At 37.2% G+C, this 19,002-nt stretch overlaps 1 protein-coding gene across 1 annotated transcript in view; it reads left to right on the forward strand.

The window, feature by feature from the left end:
- Positions 1-10,595: 10,595 nt before the first annotated feature.
- The window catches only part of LOC128641242 (coagulation factor XIII B chain), a 72,570-nt gene continuing 64,163 nt past the window's right edge, over positions 10,596-19,002 (forward strand). The window contains exon 1 of the mRNA XM_053693828.1: positions 10,596-10,768. The gene's annotated coding sequence lies outside the window, so the exon portion shown is untranslated. The remainder of the gene's footprint in view (positions 10,769-19,002) is intronic.

The following is a 19,002-nucleotide window of genomic DNA, read 5'->3' on the forward strand; positions in this document are numbered from 1 at the left end:
TCAGCCGTGGTTCCAGGACAGTTATGAGTTATGCAGGGTGCACAGAAGGGAACATGCACTGCACCCCGGCCAGCACATGGATAGTGACCCTGCTGCAGCATGTGTAACTCATAAGCTGAAGAGCTCTGACCATGTACAAACTGAGGGGGTTTCTAGAGAGCATTACACAGAGGTCAGACTTACCAAACAGCACTTACAGGAGAGGTCTCTCAGTGTGCACTGTGCTGCTCCTTACAGCTGCTCCTTTCTGTTATGAAAATGAAAGTGAAAGTTCTGTGCTTTGTTCTCCGCACAGCTCAGTGCCCTAGAGTCATGTGACAAACAGGACAGGCCATGACAAACCCCAGCCGCGCACAGGGAGATAAGGGAGCTGTAGAGAATATTATTAATAGCTCAGGATCTTCTTAAAGGTGCAGTCAAATCTACATTTATAATTAAACAAAAGAAAGGAATTTTAAACAACTTTCCAAAAGTGTTTCCTCTATTAGTTCTCTTGGGGTTCTTCCTTCCTTAAAGATTAATCTTAGGTTAGCTCAGGAGCGTGCACGTCTTTAGCTATCTGGCAGCAGCATTTGCTATAATGTTTATAACAATGTAATACATAGTAACAAACACTATTGCCATAGAGTACTAAAGACACTTGCACACTGCTAAACTCCTATCAGACCAAGCTTTTCCCTTTATTCTATTGGCTGATTTTAATTTAAAGATTGAAATCAGCCAATAAAAATGCAAGGATACCCCTTTATAAAAGGGGTACCTTGCATTCACTATTGATTCAATGTGTGGCGCTGGAGACTGCATGAAGAAGACTTCCACTTGGAAGGTCTTAAGAGGACCACCAACCTCGCCGCCAGCGCAATGAAGTTAGAAAATGGACCGCCGCCGGGATGAAGATGAAGATGGAGGTTGGGGGCTAAGGGGGGATCCCACTCTGCAGAATATATATTAAAATACATTATTTTTTTAATACTGGCAGATTTTCTGCCAGTACTTAAGATGGCGGGGACAATTGTAGGTGGGGGAGGGAAGAGAGCTGTTTGAGAGGGGTCAGGGAGGGATCAGGGGATGGGATGTGTGAGGTGGGAGGCTGATCTCTACACTAAAGCTAAAAATAAACCCTACAAGCTACCTGATTAACCCCTTCACTTCTGGGCATAATTCATGTGTTGTGCGCAGTTGCATTTAGCGGCCTTCTTCTAATTACCAAAAAGCAATGCCAAAGCCATACAAGTCTGCTATTTCTGAACAAAGGGGATCCCAGAGAAGCATTTACAACCATGTGTGCCATAATAGCACAAGCTGTTTGTAAATGATTTCAGTGAGAAACCTAAAGTTTGTGAAAAAATTAACTTTTTTTTTTATTTGATCGCATTTGGCGGTGAAATGGTGGCATGAAATATACCAAAATGGGCCTAGACTAATACTTTGGGATGTCTTCTAAAAAATATATATATATACTTGTGAAGGGTTATTCAGGGATTCCTGACAGATATCAGTGTTACAATGTAACTAGCGCTAATTTTTTTTTAAAAAGTGGTTTGGAAATAGCAAAGTGCTACTTGTACAGGTAGCCCTCAGTTTACGCTGGGGTTAGGTTCCAGAAGAAATGGTTGTAAATCGAAACCGTTGTAAATTGAAACCCAGTTTATAATGTAAGTCAATGGGAAGTGAGGAAGTGAGATAGGTTCCAGGCCCCTCTCAAAATTGTCATAAGTAACACCTAATACATTATTTTTACAGCTTTGAAATGAAGACTTTAAATGCTAAACAGCATTATAAACCTAATAAAATAATCACACAACACAGAATATATAATTAAACTAAGTTAAATGAACAAAAACATTTGCTAAACAGCATTATAAACCTAATAAAATAATCACACAATACAGACTTCACTTGCATTTTTCTGCAAACAGTTCTTTCTACGCAATCCAATCTGGACTGATTTATAGACAGGAAGATCTTGTTCCTTTGAAATCTGCTTGATAGCTCAGGTCTGGTTAAACTGATTAATTTCAGCTTGCTTGGCTTTGCTGCAACACAAGCGGACAGCTCCACCAACTGGCTATTTTAATAAATGCACTGCTTCTCAATGCTTTTCAATAGCAGTCACATGACTGGAAAAAAAGGTTGTTATTCTGAAATGGTGTAAATTGAACCGTTGTAAAACGAGGGCCACCTGTACTTATTGCCCTATAACTTGCAAAAAAAGCAAAGAACATGTAAACATTGGGTATTTCTAAACTCAGGACAAAATTTAGAAACTGGGTGTTTTTTGTTGGATGTAGATGTGTAACAGATTTTGGGAGTCAAAGTTAGAAAAAGTGTGTTTTTTCCTCATATTTTATAATATTTTTTTATAGTAAATTATAAGACATGATGAAAATAAGGGAAAAACAGTATATAATATGTGTGGGTACAGTAATGAGTATATAAACGGTATATAATATGTGTGGGTACAGTAAATGAGTGTATATAAACGGTATATAATATGTGTGGGTACAGTAAATGAGTGTATATAAACGGTATATAATATGTGTGGGTACAGTAAATGAGTATATAAACGGTATACAATATGTGTGGGTACAGTAAATGAGTAAACGGTATATAATATGTGTGGGTACAGTAATGAGTATATAAACGGTATATAATATGTGTGGGTACAGTAATGAGTATATAAACGGTATATAATATGTGTGGGTACAGTAAATGAGTGTATATAAACGGTATATAATATGTGTGGGTACAGTAAATGAGTGTATATAAACGGTATATAATATGTGTGAGTACAGTAAATGAGTATATAAACGGTATACAATATGTGTGGGTACAGTAAATGAGTATATAAACGGTATATAATATGTGTGGGTACAGTAATGAGTATATAAACGGTATATAATATGTGTGGGTACAGTAATGAGTATATCAACGGTATATGATATGTGTGGGTACAGTAATGAGTATATAATATGTGTGGGTACAGTAATGAGTATATAAACAGTATACAATATGTGTGGGTACAGTAATGAGTATATAAACGGTATATAATATGTGTGGGTACAGTAATGAGTATATAATATGTGTGGGTACAGTAATGAGTATATAAACGGTATATAATGTGTCGGTACAGTAATGAGTATATAATATGTGTGGGTATTGTAATGAGTATATAAACGGTATACAATATGTGTGGGTACAGTAATGAGTATATAAACGGTATACAATATGTGTGGGTACAGTAATGAGTATATAATATGTGTGGGTACAGTAATGAGTATATAAACGGTATATAATGTGTCGGTACAGTAATGAGTATATAAACGGTATACAATATCTGTGGGTACAGTAATGAGTATATAAACGGTATATAATATGTGTGGGTACAGAATATGTGTGGGTACAGTAATGAGTATATAAACGGTATACAATATGTGTGGGTACAGTAATGAGTATACAATATGTGTGGGTACAGTAATGAGTATATAAACGGTATACAATATGTGTGGGTACAGTAATGAGTATATAAACGGTATACAATATGTGTGGGTACAGTAAATGAGTATATAAACGGTATACAATATGTGTGGGTACAGTAATGAGTATATAAACGGTATATAATATGTGTGGGTACAGAATATGTGTGGGTACAGTAATGAGTATATAAACGGTATACAATATGGGTGGGTACAGTAATGAGTATATAAACGGTATATAATATGTGTGGGTACAGTAATGAGTATATAAACGGTATATAATATGTGTGGGTACAGAATATGTGTGGGTACAGTAATGAGTATATAAACGTTATACAATATGTGTGGGTACAGTAATGAGTATATAAATGGTATACAATATGTGTGGGTACAGTAATGAGTATATAAACGGTATATAATATGTGTGGGTACAGTAATGAGTATATAAACGGTATATAATATGTGTGGGTACAGTAATGAGTATAGAAACGCTATACAATATGTGTGGGTACAGTAACGAGTGTATAAACGGTATATAATATGTGTGGGTACAGAATATGTGTGGGTACAGTAATGAGTATATAAACGGTATATAATATGTGTGGGTACAGTAATGAGTATATAAACGGTATATAATATGTGTGGGTACAGTAATGAGTATATAAACGGTATATAATATGTGTGGGTACAGTAATGAGTATATAAACGTATATAATATGTGTGGGTACAGAATATGTGTGGGTACAGTAATGAGTATATAAACGGTATATAATATGTGTGGGTACAGTAATGAGTATATAAACGGTATATAATATGTGTGGGTACAGTAATGAGTGTATAAACGGTATATAATATGTGTGGGTACAGTAAATGAGTATATAATATGTGTGGGTACAGTAAATGAGTATATAAACTGTATATAATATGTGTGGGTACAGTAATGAGTATATAAACGGTATATAATATGTGTGGGTACAGTAATGAGTATATAAACGGTATATAATATGTGTGGGTACAGTAACGAGTATATAAACAGTATACAATATGTGTGGGTACAGTAATGAGTATATAAACGGTATACAATATGTGTGGGTACAGTAATGAGTATATAAACTGTATATAATATGTGTGGGTACAGTAATGAGTATATAAACAGTATACAATATGTGTGGGTACAGTAATGAGTATATAAACGGTATATAATATGTGTGGGTACAGTAATGAGTATATAAACGGTATATAATATGTGTGGGTACAGTAATGAGTATATAAACGGTATATAATATGTGTGGGTACAGTAATGAGTATATAAACGTATATAATATGTGTGGGTACAGAATATGTGTGGGTACAGTAATGAGTATATAAACGGTATATAATATGTGTGGGTACAGTAATGAGTATATAAACGGTATATAATATGTGTGGGTACAGTAATGAGTATATAAACGGTATATAATATGTGTGGGTACAGTAATGAGTGTATAAACGGTATATAATATGTGTGGGTACAGTAATGAGTATATAAACGGTATATAATATGTGTGGGTACAGTAATGAGTATATAAACGGTATATAATATGTGTGGGTACAGTAACGAGTATATAAACAGTATATAATATGTGTGGGTACAGTAATGAGTATATCAACGGTATATGATATGTGTGGGTACAGTAATGAGTATATAATATGTGTGGGTACAGTAATGAGTATATAAACAGTATACAATATGTGTGGGTACAGTAATGAGTATATAAACGGTATATAATATGTGTGGGTACAGTAATGAGTATATAATATGTGTGGGTACAGTAATGAGTATATAAACTGTATATAATGTGTCGGTACAGTAATGAGTATATAATATGTGTGGGTATTGTAATGAGTATATAAACGGTATACAATATGTGTGGGTACAGTAATGAGTATATAAACGGTATACAATATGTGTGGGTACAGTAATGAGTATATAATATGTGTGGGTACAGTAATGAGTATATAAACGGTATATAATGTGTCGGTACAGTAATGAGTATATAAACGGTATACAATATCTGTGGGTACAGTAATGAGTATATAAACGGTATATAATATGTGTGGGTACAGAATATGTGTGGGTACAGTAATGAGTATATAAACGGTATACAATATGTGTGGGTACAGTAATGAGTATACAATATGTGTGGGTACAGTAATGAGTATATAAACGGTATACAATATGTGTGGGTACAGTAATGAGTATATAAACGGTATACAATATGTGTGGGTACAGTAAATGAGTATATAAACGGTATACAATATGTGTGGGTACAGTAATGAGTATATAAACGGTATATAATATGTGTGGGTACAGAATATGTGTGGGTACAGTAATGAGTATATAAACGGTATACAATATGGGTGGGTACAGTAATGAGTATATAAACGGTATATAATATGTGTGGGTACAGTAATGAGTATATAAACGGTATATAATATGTGTGGGTACAGAATATGTGTGGGTACAGTAATGAGTATATAAACGTTATACAATATGTGTGGGTACAGTAATGAGTATATAAATGGTATACAATATGTGTGGGTACAGTAATGAGTATATAAACGGTATATAATATGTGTGGGTACAGTAATGAGTATATAGACGGTATACAATATGTGTGGGTACAGTAATGAGTATATAGACGGTATACAATATGTGTGGGTACAGTAATGAGTATATAAACGGTATATAATATGTGTGGGTACAGTAATGAGTATATAAACGGTATATAATATGTGTGGGTACAGTAATGAGTATATAAACGGTATATAATATGTGTGGGTACAGTAATGAGTATATAAACGTATATAATATGTGTGGGTACAGAATATGTGTGGGTACAGTAATGAGTATATAAACGGTATATAATATGTGTGGGTACAGTAATGAGTATATAAACGGTATATAATATGTGTGGGTACAGTAATGAGTGTATAAACGGTATATAATATGTGTGGGTACAGTAAATGAGTATATAATATGTGTGGGTACAGTAAATGAGTATATAAACTGTATATAATATGTGTGGGTACAGTAATGAGTATATAAACGGTATATAATATGTGTGGGTACAGTAATGAGTATATAAACGGTATATAATATGTGTGGGTACAGTAACGAGTATATAAACAGTATACAATATGTGTGGGTACAGTAATGAGTATATAAACGGTATACAATATGTGTGGGTACAGTAATGAGTATATAAACTGTATATAATATGTGTGGGTACAGTAATGAGTATATAAACAGTATACAATATGTGTGGGTACAGTAATGAGTATATAAACGGTATATAATATGTGTGGGTACAGTAATGAGTATATAAACGGTATATAATATGTGTGGGTACAGTAATGAGTATATAAACGGTATATAATATGTGTGGGTACAGTAATGAGTATATAAACGTATATAATATGTGTGGGTACAGAATATGTGTGGGTACAGTAATGAGTATATAAACGGTATATAATATGTGTGGGTACAGTAATGAGTATATAAACGGTATATAATATGTGTGGGTACAGTAATGAGTATATAAACGGTATATAATATGTGTGGGTACAGTAATGAGTGTATAAACGGTATATAATATGTGTGGGTACAGTAATGAGTATATAAACGGTATATAATATGTGTGGGTACAGTAATGAGTATATAAACGGTATATAATATGTGTGGGTACAGTAACGAGTATATAAACAGTATACAATATGTGTGGGTACAGTAATGAGTATATAAACGGTATACAATATGTGTGGGTACAGTAATGAGTATATAAACTGTATATAATATGTGTGGGTACAGTAATGAGTATATAAACAGTATACAATATGTGTGGGTACAGTAATGAGTATATAAACGGTATATAATATGTGTGGGTACAGTAATGAGTATATAATATGTGTGGGTACAGTAAATGAGTATATAAACGGTATATAATATGAGTGGGTACAGTAATGAGTATATAAACGGTATATAATATGTGTGGGTACAGTAATGAGTATATAATATGTGTGGGTACAGTAAATGAGTATATAAACGGTATATAATATGTGTGGGTACAGTAATGAGTATATAGACGGTATACAATATGTGTGGGTACAGTAAATGAGTATATAAACGGTATATAATATGAGTGGGTACAGTAATGAGTATATAAACGGTATATAATATGTGTGGGTACAGTAAATGAGTATATAAACGGTATATAATATGTGTGTGTACAGTAATGAGTATATAAACGTATATAATATGTGTGGGTACAGAATATGTGTGGGTACAGTAATGAGTATATAAACGGTATATAATATGTGTGGGTACAGTAATGAGTATATAAACGGTATATAATATGTGTGGGTACAGTAATGAGTATATAAACGGTATATAATATGTGTGGGTACAGTAATGAGTGTATAAACGGTATATAATATGTGTGGGTACAGTAATGAGTATATAAACGGTATATAATATGTGTGGGTACAGTAACGAGTATATAAACAGTATACAATATGTGTGGGTACAGTAATGAGTATATAAACGGTATACAATATGTGTGGGTACAGTAATGAGTATATAAACTGTATATAATATGTGTGGGTACAGTAATGAGTATATAAACAGTATACAATATGTGTGGGTACAGTAATGAGTATATAAACGGTATATAATATGTGTGGGTACAGTAATGAGTATATAATATGTGTGGGTACAGTAAATGAGTATATAAACGGTATATAATATGAGTGGGTACAGTAATGAGTATATAAACGGTATATAATATGTGTGGGTACAGTAATGAGTATATAATATGTGTGGGTACAGTAAATGAGTATATAAACGGTATATAATATGTGTGGGTACAGTAATGAGTATATAGACGGTATACAATATGTGTGGGTACAGTAAATGAGTATATAAACGGTATATAATATGAGTGGGTACAGTAATGAGTATATAAACGGTATATAATATGTGTGGGTACAGTAAATGAGTATATAAACGGTATATAATATGTGTGGGTACAGTAATGAGTATATAGACGGTATATAATATGTGTGGGTACAGTAAATGAGTAAGAGGAAAATTACAGCTAAACACAAACACCGCAGAAATGTAAAAATAGCTCTGGTCCCAAATGGTAGCAAAATTGAAAAGTGCTGTGGTCACTAAGGGGTTAAAGAAATAGGAAACACCAACATTTTCTTTCATGAATTGGTTAAAACATACAATTTTAAGCAACTTTCCAATTTACTTCTATTATCAATTTTTCTTCGTTCTCTTGCTATCTTTATTTGAAAAAGAAAGTCCAGAACCTTTGGACAGCACTTGTTTATTGGTGGATGAATTTATCCACCAATCAGCAAGAACAACCCAGGTTGATCACCAAAATGGAACGACATTTAAGCTTACATTCTTGCTTTTCAAATAAAGATACCAAGAGAATGAAGAACATTTGCTAATAAGAGTAAATTAGAAAGTTGCCTAAAATTGCATGCTCTATCTGAATCACAAAAGAAAAAATTTGGGTTCAGTGTCCCTTTAAGCAAAAGAACTGATTGCTATATGGCAATGTCCTACAAAAATCCTTTTAAGGGCTATTGGTAGTTTATTTTTTAGAATAGTTTATTGTGCGTGTGCGTGTGTGTGTGTGTATGTGTGTATATACATATATATATATATATATATATATATATATATATATATAACACTTAATATATTTTTTTCACTGACTTTTTTCATCACAATATATTTTTTACAACATTTGTATATTGTTTTCGCGGATTCACAAATACACATCGATTGGACACTAGAATATTTTGAATTGTGCAAACCTTTGGACATTGTGGACTTTCTTTTTGGGCACTTGTTTTATATATATATTTTTATCAGGACAGGTATTATATTATTGTATAGCTATATGTAGAATTGTGATAATCTTCGTTTTTTACTTGGCTGTGAAAAACACTTATTAGGCTACCAACTGTATAGGTACTCACTGAGACCCTTAAGGTTATCCTAAGTTTAGTTATTGCCTTATATCAGAGGTGATTTAGGTCATAACCTGTAGAAATATTGTTTTAACTTTGTATGCAATGCAATTTTGAACACTGGTCAGTTTTAACGTCAAATTGTTCTTTTATATGTGTAATTAAATCATTTTACCTTTATATCCTTTATCTTCTCTATATATGCGACACCTATAGATCCCACCTTCAGCCACTACTCCCGTTTAGGGATATTGTAGCGCGTCTCTATTGCTATATTTATTTCTCATTTTGTTTTCTGAGATCTGGTTGAGAGATCTTGCATTTGGGAGGAGCTTGTGTGGTAGCATTTTTGGCGCTGGAGATATCAATACACTATAATGCGTAACTTACAACAGGCACCTGCCTAGTACACAGATTCTGCACACGTGTGAACACTTAACCCAGAAGCGATCTGCTAAGGCAAAGGTCATATAAAACGATGGCAGTGCTCTGTTGCTATGGAAACAACTAAGCATACAGTGGAAATGTTTTCTAATGTTCACATAGCTTCATTGTAAACATAACACACCCATGCACTGTACACACAGGATTATTAACGTTACATATATAGCTACTTACACAGTGTCTGCTACTGAGCGGATGTAGCTGCTGCTATAGCAATGCTTGCTCAGTGACCAGCATTAGCCCTTGGCTTGCAGCCTGATGCTCATTATGTGACCACAAAGTCATCTGTGGCAGGAAAATACCCTAGTCACTGGAACTGCTGGGGTTAATGTGTCACCCGGGGCGGACTGTTAGCGTCTTGCTACCATGGCAACAGCATGTCCCATAGTGCTGCCAACCCTCAAACTTGCCGCCCTGACGTCACTAACATCTGCGCTATTCAGCGTTGCGCTACTAAGGTTCACAGTGCCACTGACTGTAAACAAAGTTTGTCAGGCAGTCAGTAAGGCACATGGACAGAATGGACCCAAAACTGACAGGTTTTTTAAAAAAAAAAAAAAGTATTTTACCGGACAGCAAATAGTGGCTCCTGGAGGCGGGGCGAAGCATAGATAGAGGGAGCTTTGACCTGGGGAGGAAGAGGCCCTGTATGGGGTAGGAGGTGCTATAGGAGGAGCTGTAGGCAAAGTGCTAAAGATGTGGGCTGAGCGGGAAAACCAGCAGATTGATATTTGTAGGAGTTGAGAAAACATCTTCTTCATGACAGCAAGAAGCTTTGTCTTGTCTGTCCTGCCCCTGCAGCTGGAGCCCTTAAGGTAATTGCTTATCCTTCATGGGTAGAGGGTTTAAGCACATTAGGGGTTAATCCCACTCCTTGAGCTCGGGGACAGTATCTGATTTGGAAGAGTTTAGATTAGTGTGACTGGCTTTTATTCCCCTCACAGGCACGGCAGTAATGTATTTTCTGCCTTTATTGCCTGACTGATAAGGGGACATTTGACAGTTTGCTTCCATTCAACTGCTGAGTTGGTATGCGAGGTATTTATTGTCTCTAATGAGGAGGGGGTTTTCCCTGCACTGGGTCCGTGCTTGAATCTGGCAATCTGCAGTGTCAGCCTTTGCAGCACTAGAGAGTCTGTCTTGTGTCTCACAGGATTAGTTTGGAGCAGCAGACTGAGAGCGGTAAGAGAATGTTAGTGGCGTGCATGGGGTTGTTAGTGCTGGGACATAGAACACCGGTATTTGCAGTCTGAGGATTTTTTTGGGTGTTTGAATATGTGATAGAGGTACACCAGTATTTGCAGTCTGAGGATTTTTTGGGTGTTTGAATATGTGATAGAGGTACACCAGTATTTGCAGTCTGAGGATTTTTTGGGTGTTTGAATATGTGATAGAGGTACACCGGTATTTGCAGTCTGAGGATTTTTTGGGTGTTTGAATATGTGATAGAGGTACACCGGTATTTGCAGTCTGAGGATTTTTTTGGGTGTTTGAATATGTGATAGAGGTACACCGGTATTTGCAGTCTGAGGATTTTTTGGGTGTTTGAATATGTGATAGAGGTACACCGGTATTTGCAGTAGTGACTCTGGGGGCATTAGGGCTGCACAGACCATATGCCTTTATGGAGATACAGCGCTGTTTAACTGAGGGGCCAGTGACTGCAACGGCTCCTAATTGATTTCATGCAGCTCTGCTTGTTGTTACAGTTGGAGTATGCTTGAACTCCCCTCTTTTCCCTTAGATTGCCTGGTACTCACTAGCTTACAGTTTGGTTACTGACACGTGGGATACATGCCCCCCTTTTATTCTCAGGGTGACATAAAAAACACTTGCTGCCATTGCAGTGCTTTTATTAGTTTGGCTGCTATACTTGTGCATGTGGGTGCGTGTCGTAGGGGATTTTCTTTACATTGGGCATGGTGCTGCATGCTGTCTTAAATGTTATGGGACATATTTCAGGTTTATTGTGCTTGACTGTATGGGGAGCACTTGCTATGTGAGATCCAGGGGCGGGGGTTAACCTTCCCGCCGCTGGTCCTTTTTGGCGCGATATCGCTCTGTGCTGGATCAGTGGGGGGTATATATTGTTGCATTTAGTTAGTAAAATAAAAACAGTGGCTGATTAAGGGGAGGTGGATGATATTCCTTATGGGATATGCTACCCTATGCTACCAGGAGGTTTTCTCTTTCAGATGGGAAGTTTTTCGTTTTGTTGTTTTATCTCCATGTTGGTTTGGGCCAATAAGGGGATATACATATTATATACAATGTCAGTATAACTTTATTACTTGTTGTCATGGTGTGCTGGTTTCACTCTCTGCTCTGCATTCAGGGCTTGGAACAGTTTTGCTTATTTTCTAAGATTTCATTTGTTTGTCTGCCATCTAGTGGTGGTTAACTGTATGTTGCTTATAATCTCATTAAGGGTCAGTTTTGCCAAAATAATTGCATTTTCTTGATTTGGATGTGGCTTGAAATTCTAAACAACTTTCTAGTGGAAGTTTATCATTGGATTTGCCTTTTTCCCTTGTTGGTAATGTTGAAAAGCTAAACCTAAGTAGGCTCAAACTAATTTTATAAACTATTGGAACCACCTCTTGGCTCAGAGCAATTTGAAAGTTTGACACAGTTAGACAGACCTACATACTGGGTTTCATTTAGATAACATTGCGCTTACTCCCGTGGAGGTATTTAGGAGTTGGCAATGAGTGGCCAACCTGCATGTCTGGCAAAGCACTGAGATAAGGGAGCTGCCTGCAGAGGTTTAGATATAAGATAATCACAAAGGTAACACATTTTATTCCAGTTGGCATTTTGCAAAACTTGGGAACAAGTAAGGGATTATCTAGTTTGTTTTAAAAAAAATGGAAATTATGATGTAGTCTGTGCCTTTAAAATAATTTTATGTTTTCTTTCCTTTGGTGGATATAATCATGTGTATGTGTTGTCATATAAATGTATTTCTATAATTTATAGGATTTAATATATACATTAGACAAATGGTCCATGCAATCATTTATCATTTGAGAATTATTCTCTAGGGTTTTTTCCAATTTATTCCTCTGAAGGATGTGTGTCATGATATGGTGGGTATTCTTTCATTGTACGGGAGTTCATATGTTACAATCTCTTTCATTACAAAAGGGGTCACAGCACTGTCGGTGGCACCATTACTTATGTTAGGTAGTATAATGTGACACTAATAGGGTACAGTTTTAGCATAAGCCAAGAGGGTTGTACATCATCTTCCTAAGGGTAGACTGCAGCGGTAAAACTTTGTGCAGACCCTCTAAAAGTTTTGATCTCTAAAAAATTACCTTGGGTTCAGACTAACTTTATAGCATTGCAAGCTCTGTTGGTGCTTTGCATATGCCTGATGATGTGGATACTATGATATATATATGTGTATGGCGATTGGATATCGCCCTCTTTCGGAGGATACTCGGATCTTGCATTGCAACTATGAATTTACTGTTTTGAGATCACTAATATGATTGTGGTATTTCCTCTGGTGAGGGGATTTCCGTGTCGGCGTCGGGTCCTATTGGTAGTATTTAACATACTTTTATCTTGAAGGGACATTTTTACTCAGGGTGTTTTCCACCTGTGGTTTTCCCAGGGGTCCACTCTGCCTGGTGGGATGTATTGAATTGTCACAAGTATTTCAATTACCCTTATATAGGTTGATGTAAAAGGGTTATTCCACTATAGTATACCCAACCATCCTTAGATTTGGCTTTAAGGCCAAACTGTGTTGACATAGCTTGTGGTGGACATTGCACTCCCAGTGGGGTAAGGAGGAGATGGGGTAATAAAGTGTTAATTTCACATTGTTCTATACAAGTATTGGGATCAGTTTGTGGCCACTAGGTACACAATGTGATACAGTAAGGAGATCGGATTATACCTACAGATATAAGATACAGACACATGTATATGTACACAATGTGATACAGTAATGAGATCTGATTATACCTACAGATATAAGATAAAGACACATGTATATGTACACAATGTGATACAGTAATGAGATCTGATTATACCTACAGATATACCATAAAGACACATGTATATGTACACAATGTGATACAGTAATGAGATCTGATTATACCTACAGATCTCATATAAAGCCACATGTATATGCACACTATGTGATACAGTAATGAGATCTGATTATACCTACAGATATAAGAAAAAGACACATGTATATGTACACAGTGTGATAACGTAATGAGGTCTGATTATACCTACAGATATAAGATACAGACACATGTATATGTACACAATGTGATACAGTAATGAGATCTGATTATACCTGCAGATAAGATAAAGACACCGGTATATGTCCACTTTAATACATGGAATCAGCTGGTTCATGTACGTGAATGAGCCATAAAGGAGCAAAGGTGATACTTGTTATCCTGTATGGGTTTCTATTTGCCTGGCCTGCCAATACCCTTGCCTGTCATGCATCAGGGATGATGTTATAGAATGGCTGAAGATTGTGGCTGGGGGGTGGTGTCAGCAGGGACATAGTATCTGCTCCCCCCCCACCCCTAATCACACGGTCATTGAATTGTTGAGGGCAGTTGGATTGCTATGGCTGTGTTTCCATGGGTTGATGGGAGCGATGCACATCCCTGGTTTTATAACTCACTGGCCATTGCATTTTCGAATTTCTGGTGGCATCGCTCCTTGGAGTTCTCGCCATGGGCGAACGGAGTAGGGAGAGTATTCCCGGTGTGGCTTCAGTAGCACGAAAACGGGGTTCACCTATGATAAAATTTTGAGCGGAATGGAATGGATTGATTTAAGTTAGGGGCATTGGAGATGGTGTCAATTCAGGTGTTGGGGTTTTTTGCTACAAGGGTTGTGGAGGATGGGACTCCTGCTGATTTGTCACCTGGGATATATGGCTGGGTTATGTGGCACGTGGCTACCACGGTTTCAAAGTGTTCATTTTCCTTGAGAATTTGGGCAGCCACTGAAGCTGCTGTAGGGAGTTTGGTGGCAAAAGGTGTGGGTAAGTGGAGGTTATTCTAGGCTCTTTTGTTGGAGGGTGTCTAGTATTTTGGGTGTTTCATTTGTTTATGGTTGTTCCGTTCAGATTGTCGTAGTTCTGGTAAACATGTGGGTAGTGGGCCGATTTATTATTATTTGTCCCTGGTGTGTGGCTCTGGTTGAGAAGGAGGGCCTCCAGCCTGGGTTTTTGATAAGCAGCAATACTATTGGAGGGTTTGGAGTACGGGGCCCCCATATTGGCTTGCATGTTGCCGCCGGTGGTGGTTTACGCTGAATTGTTCCAGTATAGGGGGGTACTAGTGGTCCAGGCCAGGGTAATGATTTTGGTTGACTCGGGGAAGCCTGGTGAGTAAGATTAAGGTGGTGTGGGGAAGTTTTTTGGGAGCTTTTCCAGGGTTTTAACCGTTGTATGGTCTACCATGGTTACGAGATTGGTTGGGGGATGGAATGGCTCCATTATGGCCTTACCAGGAGGCAGGAGCTGAACAAGCTGGTTGCAGCCTTATGCGTGGAGTGCAATGTGTGGTGGGTTAGCCTCCCCATGGGGTGGGCGAGCAGGTTAAGTAGCTTCTTGGACACGGGGTTCCTTGGAGCTTGGGGTTTGTAAAGAAATAACGGGCTTATTTAAGTCCAGGTGAATTTATATACGGCCCGGTCAACAAGTAAATGGAGGTTAGTGAATTAAGTTTGGGAGCTAGCATCTTCATAGTTGGCTGAGTTTACATGGTTAAGGAGTTATGTATTTGGTGTCTTTTAAACTTGTTATTTACTAAACGGGCTGTGGCCAGTATTTTTTTTCAAACATAAGGTGTCTGTGTATTCTTTAAGTGTTGAATGCTTAAAAATTTGTCAAGGGGATGTTAATCGACGGCTCATGGGGTCTAGTAAATAGGATCATGGGGGCATTTGTGCAGAGACTTGGTGTGGTGGTGGACTACTCAGACTTAGCTGAGGTTGGATTGGGTGAGTTCTATCTGCCCGATGGGGTGCATTTGAATGACGGTGGTCTGCAGCTGTTTATCTTTAATTTTAAGGAGGCACTGTGTGCGGTTGGAGGGTTGGCGGGACTGGGCTGAGGCGTCAGGCCAGTCGGTGGCGGGGGTGCTAGCCCTTAAATTACAGAACAATTATGGCCAATGGTTAAGTGTGGTGGTATTTTGCATTCCCATGGGGGAATTCAAGATGGGGGTTTCTAAGGGCACGGGGTTCCTTAGAAACTTATATGGATGATCGCTGACGGGCCCAACCACTTGCACGGTTGGGTCCAGTAAAAGGAATTACGGCCATAGTTAAAAGATATGGAAATCAAGAAGGACTAGCACCGCTGTTGGTTGATGTGTAAAATGTTTACAGTTATTTGCACTTTTATTTATCGAGTTATTGAAGTTTTTACAAAGTTTTATTGAATAAAGGGCTGCGGCCAATTTGTACCAAAGCTAAGTCTGTTGTCTGTTATTTATGAGGGTGGTTGTTGGAAGGATGGTATGGGGGTGTTTCGTGGGGTTTAAGGGGCCGGAGCTTGACGACATAAAAGGTCAAGTGGCTCCTGGAGGCGGGGCGAAGCATAGATAGAGGGAGCTTTGACCTGGGGAGGAAGAGGCCCTGTATGGGGTAGGAGGTGCTATAGGAGGAGCTGTAGGCAAAGTGCTAAAGATGTGGGCTGAGCGGGAAAACCAGCAGATTGATATTTGTAGGAGTTGAGAAAACATCTCCCTCCCACCCGTCCCTGATATTTGTGTGAGAGGCGTGTTTTATATTTGTCATTTTAGGTTTTTGTCGCAGTTGGAAGGCGGGGGTGCTAGCCCTTAAATTACAGAACAATTATGGCCAATGGTTAAGTGTGGTGGTATTTTGCATTCCCATGGGGGAATTCAAGATGGGGGTTTCTAAGGGCACGGGGTTCCTTAGAAACTTATATGGATGATCGCTGACGGGCCCAACCACTTGCACGGTTGGGTCCAGTAAAAGGAATTACGGCCATAGTTAAAAGATATGGAAATCAAGAAGGACTAGCACCGCTGTTGGTTGATGTGTAAAATGTTTACAGTTATTTGCACTTTTATTTATCGAGTTATTGAAGTTTTTACAAAGTTTTATTGAATAAAGGGCTGCGGCCAATTTGTACCAAAGCTAAGTCTGTTGTCTGTTATTTATGAGGGTGGTTGTTGGAAGGATGGTATGGGGGTGTTTCGTGGGGTTTAAGGGGCCGGAGCTTGACGACATAAAAGGTCAAGTAATACCGGACACCTGGCAAACTGGGACAAAATGAACAATTGGGTGGGACACTGGGACATATATATATATATATATATATATATATATATATATATATATGTGTGTGTATATATATATATATGTGTGTGTGTGTATATATATATATATGTGTGTGTGTGTGTGTATATATATATATATGTGTGTGTGTGTGTATATGTATAGAGATAGACAGGCGCACAGAGGCACACCTAGTGTAATACGTTCTATATATATATATACACACAAGAAAAGATGAAATGTCCGCACTCACTTGGTTTAACCTCATGATATGAGGTATTAATATCACACTTGTGTTAGTAAACGTCATTCCTTGCTGCTGCCACAGTCCAGTGTCCCGGGCCAATGTCCTCCCACGCTTCCTTAGATGACCTGGTGTGTCCTATTTAGGATCCTGGTATATATGGGTCCCTTACAGGGTTGGAACTTGTCCCAGTGGTTAAAGGGAGTGTCTAATACTGATTCAACCTTATAAAGTGGAGGAATCTATATTTGTGTATATAAATGTACTAACACAGTTGTTAAAAACAAACAAGTATTTAATGTTACATAAAACATACAGTACAACCCACTCTAGGGTCAAAACAGATATAATGAATACAATTTAACAAACAACAAATGTAGTAAAAAGAGCCGTAGTCAGTACTTGATTCAGTATCGCAATTGTTAGGAACCTGATACTTGCTGGCTAATTTGCTCTTCGATATTCAGTAAAAGTACTTATGAAGCCACCAAGGATATTCTCTAAACTGCTGCACTGTTAGTAAGTGTGTAGCAGCCGAGTCCTTATTCAGCTCCGTGTAGACGCGCTGTGTGTGATGACGGGGGGCGGAGCCTAACGCGTTTTGTAACAAATGGGTTACTTCATCAGAGTTAAGGGCCGCCCCCCAGCCTGGATGATTTTATACGTCAGAGTCTGGGCAATTAGCCTGTTGTAAGCCCCTCGGTCGCCATCTTTATTGTGGGCAACATGATAATAAAACGTTAAAAACTTTACTACTACAGTGAGTAATACAATACATTTAAAACAATAGTAACAGTATATATTTGGTTGTATATATTTGACACTACAGCTAGTGCTTGATAGTATGAGAACTATTTGTTCACCTCAACCCCCTTTTATTCCTGTATCAGTATTGCAGCTGCAAACAGAAGGGATCACATTCGTTTCTATGTGAACTAGCTTTATATATTTTTATCTCATGCCTGGAGAGCCTTTATATTTCTATATGTCTTTATCATAAAATAGATTATTATAATCATATTTTTAACTGAATAAAATACATAAATAATTAGTGATTAATCAATAAATATACACAATGATACTAAAATTCATAGGTTCCTTAAATATATATAAAAAGATTTCATAAAAGTTATAAAATCATATATTTATATAGTTATATAAATTTATATATATAAAAACCATCCTGCATAGTGTATGGTGAATGGGTCATATATAGAGTAAGAGGAAGGCAGCTAGGTCAATATCTTTATTTAACCCCTTAGGTTCCAGAGTTTCCATCTTGTGTATCCAGAATCTTTCCCTTTTGCGTAATACCAGAAGTCTGCTACCTCCTCTATTACCTCTATGCACCTGTTCTATAGCTTTAATAAAAAATCATTCTTATTTTTACCATGTATTTGGGAGAAGTGATTAATCAGTGGGTTCTTAAGGGTGCCAGCCTCAATATTTTTCATATGCTCTAAGCAGCGTATTTTTAAACCACGTTTGGTGCGCCCTATGTATCTCATT

The sequence above is a fragment of the Bombina bombina genome, chromosome 10 (assembly GCF_027579735.1).
Source record: "Bombina bombina isolate aBomBom1 chromosome 10, aBomBom1.pri, whole genome shotgun sequence".
NCBI classification, from domain to species: Eukaryota; Metazoa; Chordata; class Amphibia; order Anura; family Bombinatoridae; genus Bombina; species Bombina bombina.